This window comes from Pezoporus wallicus, unplaced genomic scaffold, assembly GCF_028554395.1.
Source record: "Pezoporus wallicus isolate ANWC-B61680 ecotype Strahan unplaced genomic scaffold, APGP_CSIRO_Pwel_v1 scaffold_3294, whole genome shotgun sequence".
NCBI lineage: Eukaryota > Metazoa > Chordata > Aves > Psittaciformes > Psittacidae > Pezoporus > Pezoporus wallicus.
This window is the reverse complement of record NW_026635478.1, coordinates 6726393-6743755: the sequence shown is the minus strand read 5'-3', so window position 1 is coordinate 6743755 and position 17363 is coordinate 6726393. Positions and strand designations below refer to the sequence as shown.

Sequence of the window (17363 nt, the reverse complement as noted above, 5' to 3'; positions counted from 1 at the left end):
CAGTTCTGGCCCATGCCACACAACCTATGACCCAAAGAGCCTTTCTACCTCTGCTTTCTCCTGGCTGGAACAAAGCAAAATAACACAAGTATCACAAAACTGAACTGGCCAGATGAAGAAAACCAAAATCTACTTAATTAACACCCTTGAGGCAGTAAAGCATTTGTGAACAGAAGCAAGTTATGAGGCTATGTCTTCCTGGAGTCTTACTGCATATACAGGTATATATGAGAATGAAGACTTTAAATATTAATAAATATTTCAAGAGGTTCAGATGGAAAACTTAGATTTTACTTATTGCCTTGACTTGCTGCTCCAGTTTGAAATGTTTGCTATCTATATTAATTGCAACAGAAGTAATGAACTGAAACTAACCTACAGATAGTTATTGAAAGTCCTGTTACAGCAATAGGTCAGTTCTGTTTAGCAATGGGAAATCCCAGGTCAGCAGATGTTTTACTGATAAAATATATTATACAGATCAACACAGACAAAATCTTAAATAAATTCTGAGAAAAGTGCAACCTTCACCTGAACAACCCAAAAAGGAAACTGAAAGAAACTTGTTTGGTTAAGAGTTTCATGTAGCAACTCAAACCCACCAGGTTTCACATAAACAGCCATTAGGTTAACAAGATGTGATTTTCTCTTTGCCCTGACTCTAGTGCTACAGAGCCGGTGCTTTTAAGTTTGTCCAGATCAATGGAAGTGTACAGCAGTGAAATGCATGTTGCTCTAAAACACAAATATTATTGGAAAAATTACTACCCCAAGCCTTAATTAAACCTATTTAAAAAAAAAAACCTATCTTTACAACTTTATTCTCAGAGATATTCCTCCCTCAAAGAGCAGTCACTATATACTGGCCTGAGGAAGGTATTACAGGACCATGGCATTATGCAAGCGGGAGAAGTGAAACTTGATAGTTGTGTCCATTTTCTTCCAGAGAGAAAAAAATATTCTGCTTTTTTTTTTTTTAATTCTTCTTCTTTCTCTTAACATGTCCTGTCAGGAATTTTGATTCTCTTTTATTTGTATCAACAACTGCCAGATACCAAACCCACTGAACTCAATGAAAACTTTTCCACTGGCTCTAGTGGGAATTGGCTCAAGCTCCTTTGTGAGCTAGACAGTTTGTTCATGAACTAGACAGTTTGTTTTGATGGGTAAATTGCTGATTTAAAGTCCAAGTAATAACAGGAAAATAAAGCAGCTGAGAAACTACAGATCTCTAAACCGGAGGCTGTTAAAAAGATGTAATCTTTATTCTGCAACTTTCAGTTTGGTTAGATTTCTAATCTTCTAAATGCTTACTGCTCACTGTCTTAGCCTTCACTCTCATGTGATGGAAGTTTGTTTCAAAAAACCCTTAAAAAGAACTCAAACCAGTCATATATGGTGACTAGGGAAAAAGCATGTAAACAACATAACGCATGTGGGCCACCAGTCAACAATCCTTTTAGATAGCACCATTACCTTTACATATATCTATGTGTTAGGTTTCTGAAAGCATTCTGCCCATGGCCTGAAAGTAGAAAACTTGACAGAAATGTCACCTCAAGTTACTGTGATTGAAATCCTATTTTTACAGGAACAGCTCCATTGGGCAGGGGAAGAACAACATTTTCTTTCAGTTACGGAGTTTCATTTTGTTTAATTCTCTTTCTGGTCCTATCAGCCTTTGGGACTCTTCCTTGGGACCTATCTAAACAAGAGAAACTGGCAGCCTCTTACTTCAGCTAAACACTAGAGCTCTCCTCCCCTTCCTGGTGACTGCTCTTATCATTTAGCTACTATAAGGTGTTACACATTTCATTCCTAATCATAGTTTGTAAAAACCTAAAATTCAGTTTCTTGAGTGTTCTCTTTCTGCAGCGCTATTTGTGACTTGGATCATAGTGGTATGTATTGACACCATAGTGTCTCATAAAATGATGCAGTATAATGAATGCTTTGCCCTAAACAGGCCATTATGTTGGTGATCTTCAAGCTAGGAAACCATCTTAGTCATAGGATGTTCTACACTGAAATCAGGATTACAGAAAAGTGATCCCGAATTGGGCTATGGGAATACTGCATGAAGTCACATATATACTGGTAACACTGCATGGCTTCTTCCTCCTTGTAGATGGACTGGAACATGGCACTGTTATATCTTTTAAAGAAAAAAACTGAACTTTTAACTCACTGTAAAACTAGAAAGATCTGTTCCAAACTTGCCAAGTGTTTTCAGTTTTTCCTTACCAAAATAACAAAAACACTACAACCTTCCATACAACCAATAGTGGATCTCCAATATGTGTATGTAATGCTGCCGCAGAACTACAAGATCTCTCTTTGCCACCATCCCAAATGGCTCAGATGGAGCGAAGCAAGCAACCACTTAACTGTAAGCCTGGCACTAAAGTTGTGTGTTTGATTCTTCAGTCAAAATAACTCACATTTTGTTTGCACTACTAATTTCACTTCTATGATTTTGAGTCCAAGCAATTCCCTTGCATCATGGCATGATGTTTTTTTTAATGATCTCAGTCTTTGACTCATATAATAGCAACTTTTTTTAAAGAGGCAGATGAAGAAGAATGTATTTTTAAAATTCTCAGAAGGATGCTCTAATTCTACCTTGGTTAAGGAACTAGCAAAGAGCTTCTAGAAGCCTTGCTACAATCTCTGAAAGACTGTCTACCTCACGTAAGAAGATAACCTTGAAGTTGGACTTTGGTGTCACAATCACTCAGCAATTGTGTTCCCAACGTCACCAATGCCTGCTTTGTCAGGTGCATACAGCAATGCTCCTGCATACATCAGTACTGCATGGCTAAACACCAACCTAATAACTTTACAGCACCTGGACATCAGAAAGTCCTGACGGGCAGCTCTTGCATAGTCAGCTTGAGACACCTGAAAGTTGATCTTTTTAAAACCTTGTGTTTTTCTGCTGTCTAGAAGCAAACACATGCACATATGAGAAAAACACTATCTGCTCCTACAGCCAAGCTTCCTTTCATGTTACTCAGGATGGGCACCAGCATAAAAAAGAAACGCAAAAGCTGAATCAAAACACAGAGTCAGGAGATCCTAAACTGCAGGAAACATGCCACTGCTAGCACATCAGCTGTTTTCAAAGGAGTATTTGGCTTCAGTGTTACTTAGCTGGGAGCTGACAGTGGTTCAGTATCTGGTGCCAATACCATACCAGTCCCTATCACCACAGCCACAGGTGATACTCAACGAACAAGCCTGCACAAACTCCTGCATCAGAAAGGAACTCCTGATCTGAGTATCACAGGGTGAATTCCCACTCCTGCAAGATTTCCCCCCACCCCTTCCCACCATCTATGACAGTCACAGCATTCCCTTGCCAGCCTCAGAAAGACAGAAATAAAAGCTGTTCTGGAGAGATGCTTGTAACCTATTCTGCTAGAGACTGAGTGACAACCAAGGAGGGCCAATCCCTCCCCAAGTTCCTACTTAACCCAAAGTGTCTACGGAGCACAAGGGAAATAAGATTTTTAGGTGAAAGTGAGAAATGGCATACTTCTTCTGAATTTAGCAAGCAAGCCAATAAATTCCAGATTGACAACTCTGTAAGAAAGTGTAAAGTCTGGGTGAAAAAATGTAGCTGAAGTTACAATAAGCCTATGTCTTTCCTGCCATTGTGCAGACCACACAGGAATGAGATTACAAATGCTTGTGATTTAAAAGAGCCCTGTTAACAAGGGCTTGCGTTCTCAACTGAGGGGAATGAGGGTGTTTTGGCTTTTGAGGTGACTCAAGTAAGTGTCATCATCTCATAAGCCCATCATTTTCTCACATTGATTGAGGGGAGTTGAAGAACACAGACTTTCCCCCACTCTACCAAGCACACTCCACTTTAGTGCAAGAGAGAAGAGCAGTGAGGAAATCACTCAAATAGAAACACATACATTTTTAATATTTTTTAAGTCTCTTATGTACCATGTTCATAAAAGAAAAGAAGTTTTAATAATTTCTTGCTGCTTTCCTTTGCTTATCCCTATGATCAGAATGGCTGCTCCCTCCTCTCCTGCTTTCAGCACATCTGCACTTTAGATCTATGTAAGCAGTCAGAATGGATAATACCATGTTTTTTCTCCTTCTCCAATCTAAGACTGATACATGGAGAGATAAAATCAGAAAAGTAATCAATTTCTCATACATAAGCTGCATAAAAGACCCCAGTCTAGAGTTTCAAGCTCGTTCAGTTTCTACGCCTACTACACCTACCTCTAAGATAGTTGGGCTAAGCAAAATGAATGGACCTTCTATTTAGATACCAGTAAGACACTGCTTTTCATATAAATAGTGATTTTGAAATAATATAATGTGCTCTACTACCAAAACCAAACCAAAACCAAAACCCACACCACCAAAACATTTTGCTGACCTACTACCAACATAGCCCTCAAATATGTTCAATGTTCTTGCAAGAATCATCCATGCACCATCACCAACTGTAAGCAATAAACCAGATTGCCATCACTTGCATTTACCAAGAAGCCAACCTCTTTGACATTTACTGTGGAACAACAGACATTTTTAAGTATTATAGCAGGGAAACTTGATAGAATGTGAGCTCATGGGAAGCGTTAGAACATGCTCTTGATCTGTTACGTCATTCTGCTCAACAGCTCAGGCTTTATCTAGGGACTCCCTTCTCCACCCATACAAGCAAGAAGCTCTTTTCATTTCAAAATACTTTTTCATTGCAAGTTCACAGCATATTGCTCTGTGACACCAAGAATGAAAGCTTACCTAATCCACTCCAAACAAATACTGTAATACATAACATTCTTAGTTTTATATTGCTTGTGACACTAGGCAACCAGGAGAAGTGTAAATGGATTTTTAGAAGATGATTCTAACTGTATGACTTCCAAGTCAAAGCAAATGAAATGAATTCATGTCAAAGTAGTCCAGAATTTATCATTTCATGTTAAAAGCAATTACTCACCTACGTATAAGTCAAAATCTAAATGGGCTGAACAGGACAAAGGGCGATCCACATACAGAGGTCAGCAGAATGAAATACCTAAACATAGTTGAGGGAAAAAAAAAAAGATCCTTATTACAAGACAAAAAACATCCCAGAAAACAGATTTCACACTTTCAGTGAAGTCATTTGCTGTAAAACTCCCCCAAACACGTGAAAACCTAAGTGAGAAGAGTTTTATAAATGCTAGCATTAGTTTACATGGAAAGGGTCTGAAATAGAGAGCGATGTTATACTGGTTTTCTAAAAGAAAAGAAAAAAACCTAGAGCAAATCTCCCAACTATCTTTAAAAAGGTTGGAGATACTTAAATAAAACCCAAACCAACAAGCAAAAAAACCCCAATAGTAGCCTTCAAAAAAATTTGACACATTTTCTTGCTAGAAAACTAATCTGTAACTAGGACCTATGGGTGAAGCACTTGCCTGAATTCAAGGAAGTTCACACACACTATCACTCAGTGTCTGTTAATATAGGAGACTGCCATATGTAAGTCTGACTACAACTATATTTTTCACAAAGACTAACGAAAACAGAACGTCTCAGGTAATTAATCCCACCTCCCCACACACTAGAAAAGTCAACACTGGAAACTGGTAACGCTGGCGTCAGCAATCATTACGTATAGTCATACCCGTACAACTTCTATACAAAGTACTTGCTGTTCCTAGGTGAACAAATTAAATTACAACCTTTACACGAGGAAGTAAAAACAAACACATTAGTGTCAATTCCAAACCGTTTCCTGGGCAGCTAAAAACAAGATTCAAATCATCACAATCAAGAGATGACAGCTCCGCTTAATCACTGTAATATAAACCATGGTAATAAATTATTGCCGAGCACTGCCGTATTACGAAACCCAGGAGTGGCTCCCAACCAAGTAGTAAACTATACGACAACCACAAAGAGCCACTGTAGCAGAGGGCTGAGCACATTACAACAGTCATATCCCACGTCACCTCGCAAGAAAAGGAGCCACAAGAATCACCTCTCTGTCTTTACGCAACTGCTCTAAAAACCCTGCCAACACCAGCAGCAGAAAATGGGGCTAGAGCCCTTCAGACACGTAATGAGAGTTTGCTACCCAGAACATGCTCTGCCCACTGGGACGGAGACCCTGTTTGGGACCTGTGTGTTTGTCCCTAGGGTATCCCAGGCTGGAGATCCTCTCACTTGCCCACCATTAGCACACAGGTGTAAGTATGTGAGAGCAGCAGGGCAGAGAGGTGGATGAGAAGACCTGGTGGACTGTGGAAGACTGTGCCATGTCTTCCTCCCTCTGCCTGCCTGGGCTGGCAGACGCCCTTTTGAGCCCAAGAAAAGGCTCTGCAGATCTCCCTTGCTTTTTCCCCTAATCCAGTGACAGAAGCCTGGCAGAAGGCAAAGGAGAATGAAGAAAAAACTCATCCTACTCACTGTATCTGTCGCTATCCCCTTTTCTAATCTCATCAATGGAAATTAAAACTAACCTGGTGCTCAACACTGATTAGGCTAGAGACAAGACCCTATGATCAGAGACCACCTTGTGACAGCCCAAGGAAACAAAATACTGGGACAGAAAGCATCTCCCTCTTTGCTCCTTACTGATTCACAAGCAGTTGCTGAAGTCTCTGAACACTGTGAGGTAGTCTTCACATTCACTGGTAGCTGCCACCCCATGCCTCTCCAAAGTCCTTACAAATAAACCAGCTACCCCTTCAGGAAACTATATACCATTTTCCACACTTCAATAAATAGAAGCAAAACAGGTTTTTAAAGCAGCCCCCAAGAGCCCTCATTTCACCATTGGGTGCAATTAACTCTGCTGAAGAGCAGATGAAAACCAAAGCATACACTCAATTTCAACACAGTTTACTGGAAGGAGGTATCACATTTTTAGAACAGGATCCACTCACGACTGAAGACCGAGCTGCTGCAAGTTCAGCCATAAGCATTAAGCGCATTTGGAAATTCCCTGGCAATGCTCTTAAAGGAACAGACATTTCCTGTAATTTTCAGAAACATTTTATATGTCCCCTCCTCCTTTTTAGCCTTGGTGGTAAGAAGGGGGAGGGAGAAAGAGAATACCATATTACCATTAAGTGAAATATGAATGAGCCACCCAAGTTTAAAGTGGAAACTTCAGCTCTTTGTGCTTAGGAGAAAGTTTTTAAAAAGCCTTTTTTCATTATGAGGCCAGGATTTTTCTGCTGACTTTAGGAAAAGAAATATACATCCTTTCAATTACAGTGCATTACAAAAGGATATAAACTTGCCTTTTTACATACTCCTGGCAAATAAGACGTCCTCCAGGCCTTATTTAAATACCTTTTTCTATTTTCCAGAATTAGAAATGGAAACCTTTTTTTCTCCTCTCTTGCTCAGGGCCTTCCCTACACTGCAGCTAAACAAACCTAACCAGTTGGGTCACATGGAGCTACAGAGTTGTGGTGCACCAAGCAAGCTAGAAGCCTTGTGAGAAAATGAACAGAGAACCGTGACAGCATCCTTGTAAGGACCTCAGTACCTACTTTTCCTTTCCTAAAAGTTTAGTCCTGTCCTTCCCATAAAACCTGATCTTGTATGGATTAGCTGATATAAAACTTACAAGATTTACAGTAAGTAATAAAATTATTTATTTATAGAATCCAAGTCTGCAGAGAACCAACCCACAGCACGTAATGTAAGAATAACCAAACCAAATTTTAACTGTAAGGCAGCTACCTATCCTTACAAAACACAAGGGTTATTTGGGTCCTGTATACTAAATGGTGAAGATTCATCATTTAATTCTGACAACTGGCAAAGTCCATGCCTGCCATCTCTACCAGCAACTGCATTTTAGCTTTCAATTCAAAGACTCAAAGTCCAAAAAAGGGAAAACCTTAAATAGTTGAACTACTTCATAAAACCTCAAGCTGATGAAATTCCAGCATATCCGTACACTTTGTAGAACAAGACTGCTTCACGGCAGCCTCTTTCATAACACCAAGGTTTGCAACTACTACACAGTCAGCACATCCCCAATTGACTGTGTTCTGTAGCTCTGCAGAACAGCATGAAAGGTGACTTTTGCATTTTACATGGTCATCTTTTTGCTGAGAAACAGATTAAAAGGAAGAGTACTCTGAAGAGTAGCACTAAATAATCATCAAGCACAGCTGTTTTAATAATCAGGGCTACTTCTTTAGAAGACTTCAGATAATGGCTAGCATTTAAGTTTGAGGCTTTGTGCCTACTGAGAGACTTTCAGAGGGAGACATTCAAATAATGTGGGCCTGCAAATAAGGAGCTAAAATTTATAAAGAAGAAAAAACAGAAAAAAACAAACCAACTCTGATCTGCTTTGTGGTCACTGTATGATGAAAACAGAAGGTGGATCTGAAGCCTTCGTACAAGAACCAGGACAGATTAAAGGCAGAGGATAATGACGGTAATTTTATTAGGGAAATAAATCAGAATAGCTTCTGGGCAAGGCAGGGGTAAATTTCTTGCAACACACTTTTTAATGACTCTTCTCCTAAATTAAATTGAATGACTAAAGATCACACTGACTCAATCTCCTTTAAGAACAGAGACTTGTAAACTTGCTTCCACAGTATGGTACGCTGGGAGTTAAAATGTTCTGGTGTTTCACCCATTTGAGGAAATGACACCAGTTCTCCCGGAAGGCAACAGGCACATTCAACCCCTTCACTTCAGGGCATGAGAAAGTTTGGAAGGAATTTCTTTTTTTTTTTATTTTTTTAAACTGTCAACATTAATACTTTGTTTCTTCCTGCTTGTGTCTGAAAATACAGTGCTGCACTGCACTGCATGCATGTCCTGTCAGCTGCACAGAGAAACATCTAGAAGTTTACAGAGAAAATACCTAACAAGTGATAATTAAATCTGTTGTCAAACTCATTTAAAAAGCCCTCTGCATGCTCAAAGCAAAATTAATATTGTGAGCAGTGTATGCTACACACTGAGAAAAGCACACAGAAGCACCTTCAGAAGGGATGCTGGGCCCAACAGAACATTGACATTACATGTTTGTAAGCCCAGTCCTACTCAGTAAAGCAGTTCAGTTTAACTGGGTTTCTTCTTAAAAAACATCTATACGTCAAGGAAACAGAATAAACGGTGGAAAACAGCAAATCCACAAACGAGGTACAGCCCAGCTGCCTCAAGGTGGGAGTAGGGAAGGAAACATAGAGGTATATGGTATACAGCAATGTCTCCCAATTAACATGATGGAATAACTGAAGTTGTTCTGAGGTGTCCTCAGAAATTTGACAGTTGCAGTAATCCTGTTAAGAGCTCTCCCATTCTGGGCCGTGCAGAGCAAGAAGGGGTTTGGTTTATGACATGGAGTGACTGCTGAACTGCCGGTGAGGACCAGGGAGATCCAAACATTTGGGACCCAAATCTCTCACCATGATGAGATGATGAGCGATGAGTCTCAAGACTCCTGATAGCTCACACACTGGGAACAGAACATAATTTCATACCTAATTTGTACCCACAAAGGTAATTCTGATGGCCTGCTTATTACAACTGCTTTCAAACTTTAGTTTAACTGACAAGAATATCAACAGGGCCTCCGTTCAGGAACATAAGCAGAAGTCATGGTATCTCGCTCAGTTACACTCCAGGTAACCTGCCATGCTACGTCCTTCCCAAAGGATCCCAAGTGTTTCTTTGAACTTGAATCATATTATACAAGACCTGCAGTGGTGCTAAAGACACATATAGCATGGTAACTACACAGCTGAAAACAGAAGCCATATATATCTTTATAATAGAAGGAGAGAGCAAAGGGTGACTTACGTTCCCCAGCTGTGCCTCTTACATCACTATAAACATTACCATTTAAGTAGAGGAAGAAGAGTGACATAAACACAAAATAGACTAATCTTACTTAAGAACAGCTGACAAAATGTGACCACCATTACATCTAGTTTGCAAGAATTAAAAGGGACTGTTTTTTTTTTAAATTCTGAATACCAAACCAAAGGAGTAAACTCTGTTGTGATTATCTGATATGTCCCTTAGTCAAAGACCAGGCTTCACAACAAATACTTTGCAGCACTCTCACCAGGCTTCTAACAGGATTTTGAGTAGCAAAAAGAAACAAAATGTAATCCCTTCAATTACATCTGTATTATCCTGTTTGAAGCGTGCTTATGTGTATGCACAGTTCTGCACAAATGGACAAACAAGATTTTATATTTCTCCAAAAATTATAGATGTGCTCTGTTTTACAAAGCCCCTTTAAAAGCAACCAGAAAGCACTGACGGTCATCAAAGTAATCCCAAACTAGGAGAGTTCAATGTACTTCTGCAATAAGTAATACATCAACAGAATGAATCAACTTCAGCGCATACGGAGCCAACTAAAATACTTGGAAAGAAGCATATCATCAGCAATCTGCAAGATCCTTGTGTTTCTTAAGTGTTCAGCAATGGAAGAAGTACCAGTTCTTTATCTATGATCATGGACAGATATGTAATAAATAATAATTCTCAATTTTATAATAATTTATTGATTATACATAAATTCTTGTTGACACCATGGCAAGCATTCTGATCATTTTCAGTCAGACTTCCAGTCTGCATATGAGCAGCCCATAGGAACAAGTTAGGTTTTGATATACAATCCGGAGGTTTTTACCTCCAGGAAGCTGATCCTGAAGGATAAAGGTATATGATGGGTGGTCCTTAATCACTTCCTTTATGTGAAAATTGAGGTCAGGGTGGAAAAAGAGCCAAGGAAGGAAGTCTGCAGCACCCCTCTCACACACACACACACACACACACACACACACACACGCACACGCACACCTTCCTGAACAACTCCTTTGACAGTTTAGAGGGTTAACTTGTAGTTTAAATGAAGTAGTCAGAGGCTGCAATGGAAATAAACAGCTTGCACAAGCAACACACTGCGCTATTAAGTTTTTAGAAGTGACTTAAAAATTAGGTCAGTCTAATTTGTGGCTGATACTTTGTTCTTTCACTACTATGAACTCACAATGATGTCAGTCTCATGTTCAAACATGCCACATTTAGCAGCGTACAGGCTTCCTGAGAGACTCTCTCAGCCTTCCTTTGTGCAAAAGGCTTCTGCCAGATTCTTAGCTCATACTTCACTGACTCAGGCATGCCACTCCAGATTCAAGGGAGTTACACTGGCTTCCTGTCAAATACTGCAAAGTTTGGGGTGATTTTTTTTCTTACTGACTGTAAGTTTAAAAACATGTGCCATATTCAGGTTACCGTTTTGGGACTCACCTTCATTAGACAACATCCAGAAGAGAGCTGTCCATTAAAAGATGGGGGAAACAGGTGTTTTTAACAAATTCAACCCACCTTTCAATACTTAAATGGGGCTTATAGGAAAGATGGAGAGGGACTTTCTGCAAGAGTAAGGGGGAACGGCTTTAAACTAATGGAGGGGAGATTTCAATTAGACATTAGGAAGAAACTCTTCCCTGTGAGGGTGGTGAGGCACTGGCACAGGTTGCCCAGAGAAGCTGTGGCTAGCACTCCCCTGGCAGTGCTTAAGGCCAGGTTGGACAGGGCTTGGAGGAACCTGGTCTAGTGGAAGGTGTCCCTGCCCATGGCACAGAGTTGGAGCTGGATGAGCCTTAAGGTCACTTCCAATCCAAACCATTACATATTTCCACATCCTTACCTGATCTAAAGAAATCCTAGTTATCCCTGTATTCTACCCAAATTCAGCTACCTTGAGGATGTAAAGCATCCCACTCGATTAGGATAGAAATGATTCTTACGCAGCCATCCCAGAAAAACAAAGCACACTTACATACAGAAGCTAATTTCTCTGCATAAGTTTTGATGTTCAAGGAAGATACCATCTCTGACACAAAACTTGCTGCAGAGTTACTGACGTTAACAAAGACTACAGTTTGTGAAGCAGAAGGATAAGTTTGTCTAGCTAAAATACTTCACATGAGCCTTGGACCCAGCAGTAAGCTTATACAAGCATCTTCAACTAGACCCAAGCAAAGCAGCTATCTGAACCACCATTGCTGCTTGTTTTGGCTGAATGGCAAAATTAAACTGAAAAAGATAAAGGAGGCATTATAAAATCAGTTTTAGAAGCCTTCCCCTTCTCACCTGTCAGCAGGAGACCCACTCTAGTTGCCATCCTGCATCTCCACCACAGTTTTCCCCCCACATCCTCTCATATAGGCCCAATCAGCCTTTTGCGTGGCTGCTGAACTTGAGGGCAAAAAAACCATTTCAGGTAGGAGCAGAGGAAAGCCATCTAAAAATACACCAGTAAGTAAAAAAAGAAAGTCACTGTTTGAAAATGACCATCTGCAAACATGTTCTTAGCAACCCTAATTCACACCATTTAACCTGTTACTAAATACTTAACATTATGTGCATCTTAACTGCAGTCAAATCTATGTTTCCCAGTGCAGCAGCCACCACAGAAACCATCTCACGCTCAGCTTGAGCAAAAGCAAAAGAGGAAAAAAGGATGACCATTTATATGCTGCTAAAGCATTTCTCTTGGGGCTACACTATGAGAAGTACAATAGCAGTCCAGACTCTCCCACTCTCATGTTCATGATGCTGTGTTTCCCAGCTGGTAGATATCTTTGTTGTTTGTTTGTTTTAAACTATCAAGTCAGTATGTTTAAACCTATATTACACATCCATGAAACAATGCTACTGCATGAATTCTTAACATGGTTAGAAAAGCATCCCACTGCATCAGGGAAGGATGCGTTATCTCATGGTCACTTCCAGCACCACATTAAATTCCAGCTAGTTTATAAAAGAAAACATACAGATGTGGTTCACAAGAACTGCATATCAAACAGAGCTCCACTATAATAATAGAGCATCCCAAGGACAGAGGAAAGGCCAGTCTTGCAGGGAGAGGTGACATCTTTTACGATACCAGTTAGTATAGAGCGGTAAGAAGAGGGAGGGCATGAACTCCAGAATGTACAAGCCCTTCCTTGCACACAGACCTGAAACAGAATCAAACCATGACACAGAAACAAAAGCCAAGGCTTCCAAAACATCTCCACATCCAGCCTGTCCCTCTTCCCAAACAGGAAAAGAAGTAGTCCAAAGCACATCCCGAAGTATGTCATAAATTACCCAATGAATCATATTCCTCATGGAAACTGTCTGGCTGAAGCCACACCACTGAAAATACATGATAAAAGAGAGAAAGAAACCTACAAGATACCGTTAAAGAAAGAACGCTTTCCCCTCCCCGAATTCTTGGAGTTAATACCAGAACAAGAAAATCTGGAGTCATCATAGAGTTACTAGATTTGTAGTATATTTTTCTTCATAAACAAACTCCTCTGGATTTTCATGTTGTTTCTTAACTCAAACTTGACCTAGATTTAGCTTTATATTCTCTGCTTTTGTTTCAAGTTTTAAGTGGGATTTGTGTTCCTGAAACCTTGCCTGTCTTTCCTACACTAATCAGTTTAAACAGAAAAGAAAAAAAACCAACAATCCCTCTCCTTACAAACCTTTCTTATAGCCTGTATGAAAAAAATTGTATTTTCTGAGAGGAAAAAAAACCCAAGCACAAGCAAGCAAAAAAAAAAAACCCAACAACAAAACACACAAAAACAGCATACAAAAAAAAAAGATCGTTTCCTCAGAAGTATTTTTCAAGTTACAACATAAAAATGTACTGCATTACTCAAAATCATAAAACTAATAGAACTAGAAGTTTCACTCTGCAATGGGATGAGGAGGCAATCTCTTAGCTCTTTCAAAGTAAATCCCATTTTCTTTTCCTTCAGTTCCAAGTTGACTTAATGGTACTGGTGACAAAGACAGTAAGGGAGATTAGATGCATGTTTCTTTACAAAGTTATGACAGTGACAGATGTAGCTGATGTGTTTGTTACCCGGGTTTTGTTTGTTGGGGTTTTGGTTTGGGTTTATTTTATATTAAAGGAGTGTTAAATAGTGTTTAAAGAAGTGTTAGCTAGCTGGTTTGCCACCTAGAGTGGTGTATGCAGTTCTCCATGGGATCTCCTGAGTGGCATGAAAAGATTGACCCTGGCAGTTTTAACAATACAGTATGCGCAGTCATGGCAAAGCACACACCTGAGAGCAGTCAGTTTCTACCAATGAATGCCAAAACCATTTCAGCTGTGCAGACTTATCCTTGACTGCAATCGCCCTCTCTGACAGGAATACGGCAAGGGTCAAAATGTGCAGGAAAAGAGTTGAACGCAAGCAGAGAAGCAGAGGTCACCAGGAAAGAGGGGAAGGAGAAGCACTCCTCCCACCCCCTTCAGGCTTCTTCCTCTGCAGCCTCACCATCAGTTCAAGCTGGAGCAGTAAATGCCTAGGGCATGTGCTTCTGAAATCAAATAATCCATAACCTGGGAGATAGGTAAAATCAAGCACAAATCCAAATAATTTTTAGAATATCTAAACTTTAATTTAGCTTAGATTGCTTTGGAACAGGCAAATTAATAATAAAAAAAACCCTATGACTCAGATCTAGAAGAAAATGTATCTAGTCTACCTGTAGCTACAATGCCTATCCAGGACAAATGTTCTTCCTAATCTTGCTCTCGCCATCAGTTTAAAGCATAGTTTTGCCAAGGTTCAGCTTTCTGGCACTCTAATGAAACCATAACCACATAAGATCCTCCTGAGAACCAGCTTTATTTTGGCAGGGAGACCATCTGGCATCAAAGGTATGCCTGCGGCCATATGCCTCAATTTTAGCCAAAGAGCAAGAAGCTGCAGGGATTTTATTTCTTTATTTTTAATGTGTTTGGCAGCTAAATTCTCCTGATATTACATGTGTGCTTCAGTGCAAGGACAGAGAGTGTGCAGAGGAGGCACTTAAATTTAAGACTCACAAGCTAGCTCTGAACCAAACCACCAACTTGGTGCCCAAACTAGCCTTGATAGAACTGAGAGTTTATTTGAAGGTGCCTGTAAGAAAGATGGGGAGATACTTTCTAGCATGGCCTGTTGCAATAGGACAAGGGGTGATAGTTTTAAACTAAACGAGGGGCGATTCAGGCTGGATGTGAAGAAAATTCTTTACAATGAGGGTGGTAAAACACTGGCACAGGTTGCCCAGAGAGGGTGGATGCACCATCCCTGGAGACATTTAAGGCCAGGCTGGATGTGGTTCTAGGCAACCTGGCCTAGTTGAAGATGCCCTTGCTCACAGCACGACATGAGCTTTGAAGGTCCCTTCCAACCCAAACTATTCTATGATTCTATGATTTGTGCAAGCTCATGCACATGGCATCGCTACAGAGCTTTCCATACCTGGGCTAAATACTTTCTCCATGGCATTCCACAGTGTAGGGCAAGATGGACTAGGCTGAGCACCTCAAGCTGCACTGTCCCCCTCACTGCCACATCCAGAATGATTTGTTCTGCAATTGCTGCTGTGTGCCATTACAATACCAAGCACCAGGTAATGCAATGATCTCTTAAGGTTGCATTATCACTTCTGCTCGGACACACAGACAGCGTAAGTAATGGAAAATAATCATACCACCAGCACACAGAAGTTGCTGCAAACAGCAAGGGTGGCCTGTATACAAACTGAGTGAGAAGCATGCTGGATTAACTGAAGGAGAGTAAAATATACACTAGTCCCCACAAAAGATGAATCTGGCCACCAGGTATTAATCCCCAAAACCCACAGTCGTTCCCAGTTTATATGGCTTTGCCTTTAAACACTGCATGCACTGCTTGAATCAGAAAGGGGGACTTGTCCACAAAGAATTCCTGCTCTGCTGGTACAGACAGTGCCTGCTGCCTGTCTCTAAAGACCCAAAGCCCTGTGGCACAGTCTGAAGTGCACCACTGCCCTTTATACTGGACTGCCACTGTTTTTTGGTGTGTTTAAGGTACAACTGAAGTTAATAACTTCTTTCAGCACAAGTCTGTAGAATCAAGAATGAGAAAGCATCAGCGTGATGATTGCTCACACAGTCTCAGCACAGCACCCTTGTTCTTATGCAGTATGATAGGGATGTTCCTTCCATAGACATCTTCCTCAGGGCAGTACTCGCTCAATCAAGGAGTAATTATTTAACCACAGTGTCATCTCCTTCACACTCCCATTAAAGAAAATCTTATGCAAAAAGGTAAGAGCTTGGCTACGAGTCCTTGGCCCAAATATCCTCTTACCCATGCTGAGCTGCTTGCCAGGTCATCACTGTTTGTACTTCAGAAGTCTGCAGCACACAGACCGTGCCAAATCCGAAGAACTCTCATTAAAAGAAAATCCTTAAGCCTAACAGTAGGAAGTGCTCTCCATGCTTTGCTAATCTTGTCAAACTATACTGTACAGACAATTACAATTAATAAAAGTACTCTTAGGAAGCTTATTGACAATTCTGGAGCCATTGGCTTCTCTGCTTCAGGTAGACTCACATGAGGAAAACAGCAGGAAGTAAAAATTTCTCTTGTTACACTTCAGTTCCTCACAAACACAAAAAGGACTTCCCCAAGGCAAAGTGCCCCACTCCAGGCAGCAATTTAAGTGGTACAGATGTACCCAGGAACACCAGCTTCAATTTCTGCCTACCCAAGGGAAATACCTTTACTACCAGCACCTAAGCTTTTAACCACAGAAAAACACAATCCTTTTCTGCATTACTTACTTAAAGGCTTTTGAGGTGTTTCTTCTGAACAAATGAACAGAAAAAGCTCACCAGATCAAAGAACATCTGACAAAATACTTGTGTTGTCAGCAGTCAATACAGAGATGTGGAATAAAGTGGCCCACTCCTTCACTGCATTTTGCACCTACTACTGTTTGTAACTCCTCTGACTTAAAGCAGTGGTTCCCAGATAGGCCACTGAATGACTATTCAGTCACAGGTAAGTACCTTTTAGCACATGCCTATTTTGACAAAACCATAGTCATATCCAAAATTCTTTTGGTGAACAACACTCATCAAGTAAAAGATTTACTGAATTAGAATTCATGTGTAAAGTGTTCAACACTGTCCCACATGACATCCTTGTCTCTAAATTGGAGAGACATCAATTTGATGGATGGACCACTCGGTGGATAAAGAACTGGCTGGCTGGCCACACACAAAGAGTTGTCAATGGCTCAATGTCTGGCTGGAGACCAGTAACGAGTGGTGTCCCTCAGGGATCAGTGTTGGGACCGGTCTTGTTCAACATCTTTGTTGCTGACATGGACAGTGGGATTGAGTGCTCCCTCAGCAAGTTTGCCGATGAAACCAAGCTGTGTGGTTCGGTTGATACACTGGAGGGAAAGAATGCCATCCAGAGGGACCTTGACACACTTGTGAGGTGGGCTGATGCCAACCTCATGAAGTTTAACCATGACAAGTGCAAGGTCCTACACCTGGGTCGGAG

General features: G+C 40.6%; 1 protein-coding gene across 10 annotated transcripts in view; it reads right to left on the bottom strand.

Annotated features, from left to right (window-relative positions):
• Positions 1 to 17363, bottom strand: part of DUSP16 (dual specificity phosphatase 16) — a 65256-nt gene that overhangs the window by 29761 nt on the left and 18132 nt on the right. For 6 of the 10 annotated variants that reach the window (XM_057426507.1, XM_057426497.1, XM_057426454.1 and 3 more), the window contains one exon: positions 4973 to 5050. The exons of the other annotated variants lie outside the window; for them this stretch is intronic. The gene's annotated coding sequence lies outside the window, so the exon portion shown is untranslated. The remainder of the gene's footprint in view (positions 1 to 4972; positions 5051 to 17363) is intronic. 10 annotated transcript variants of the gene reach the window in all.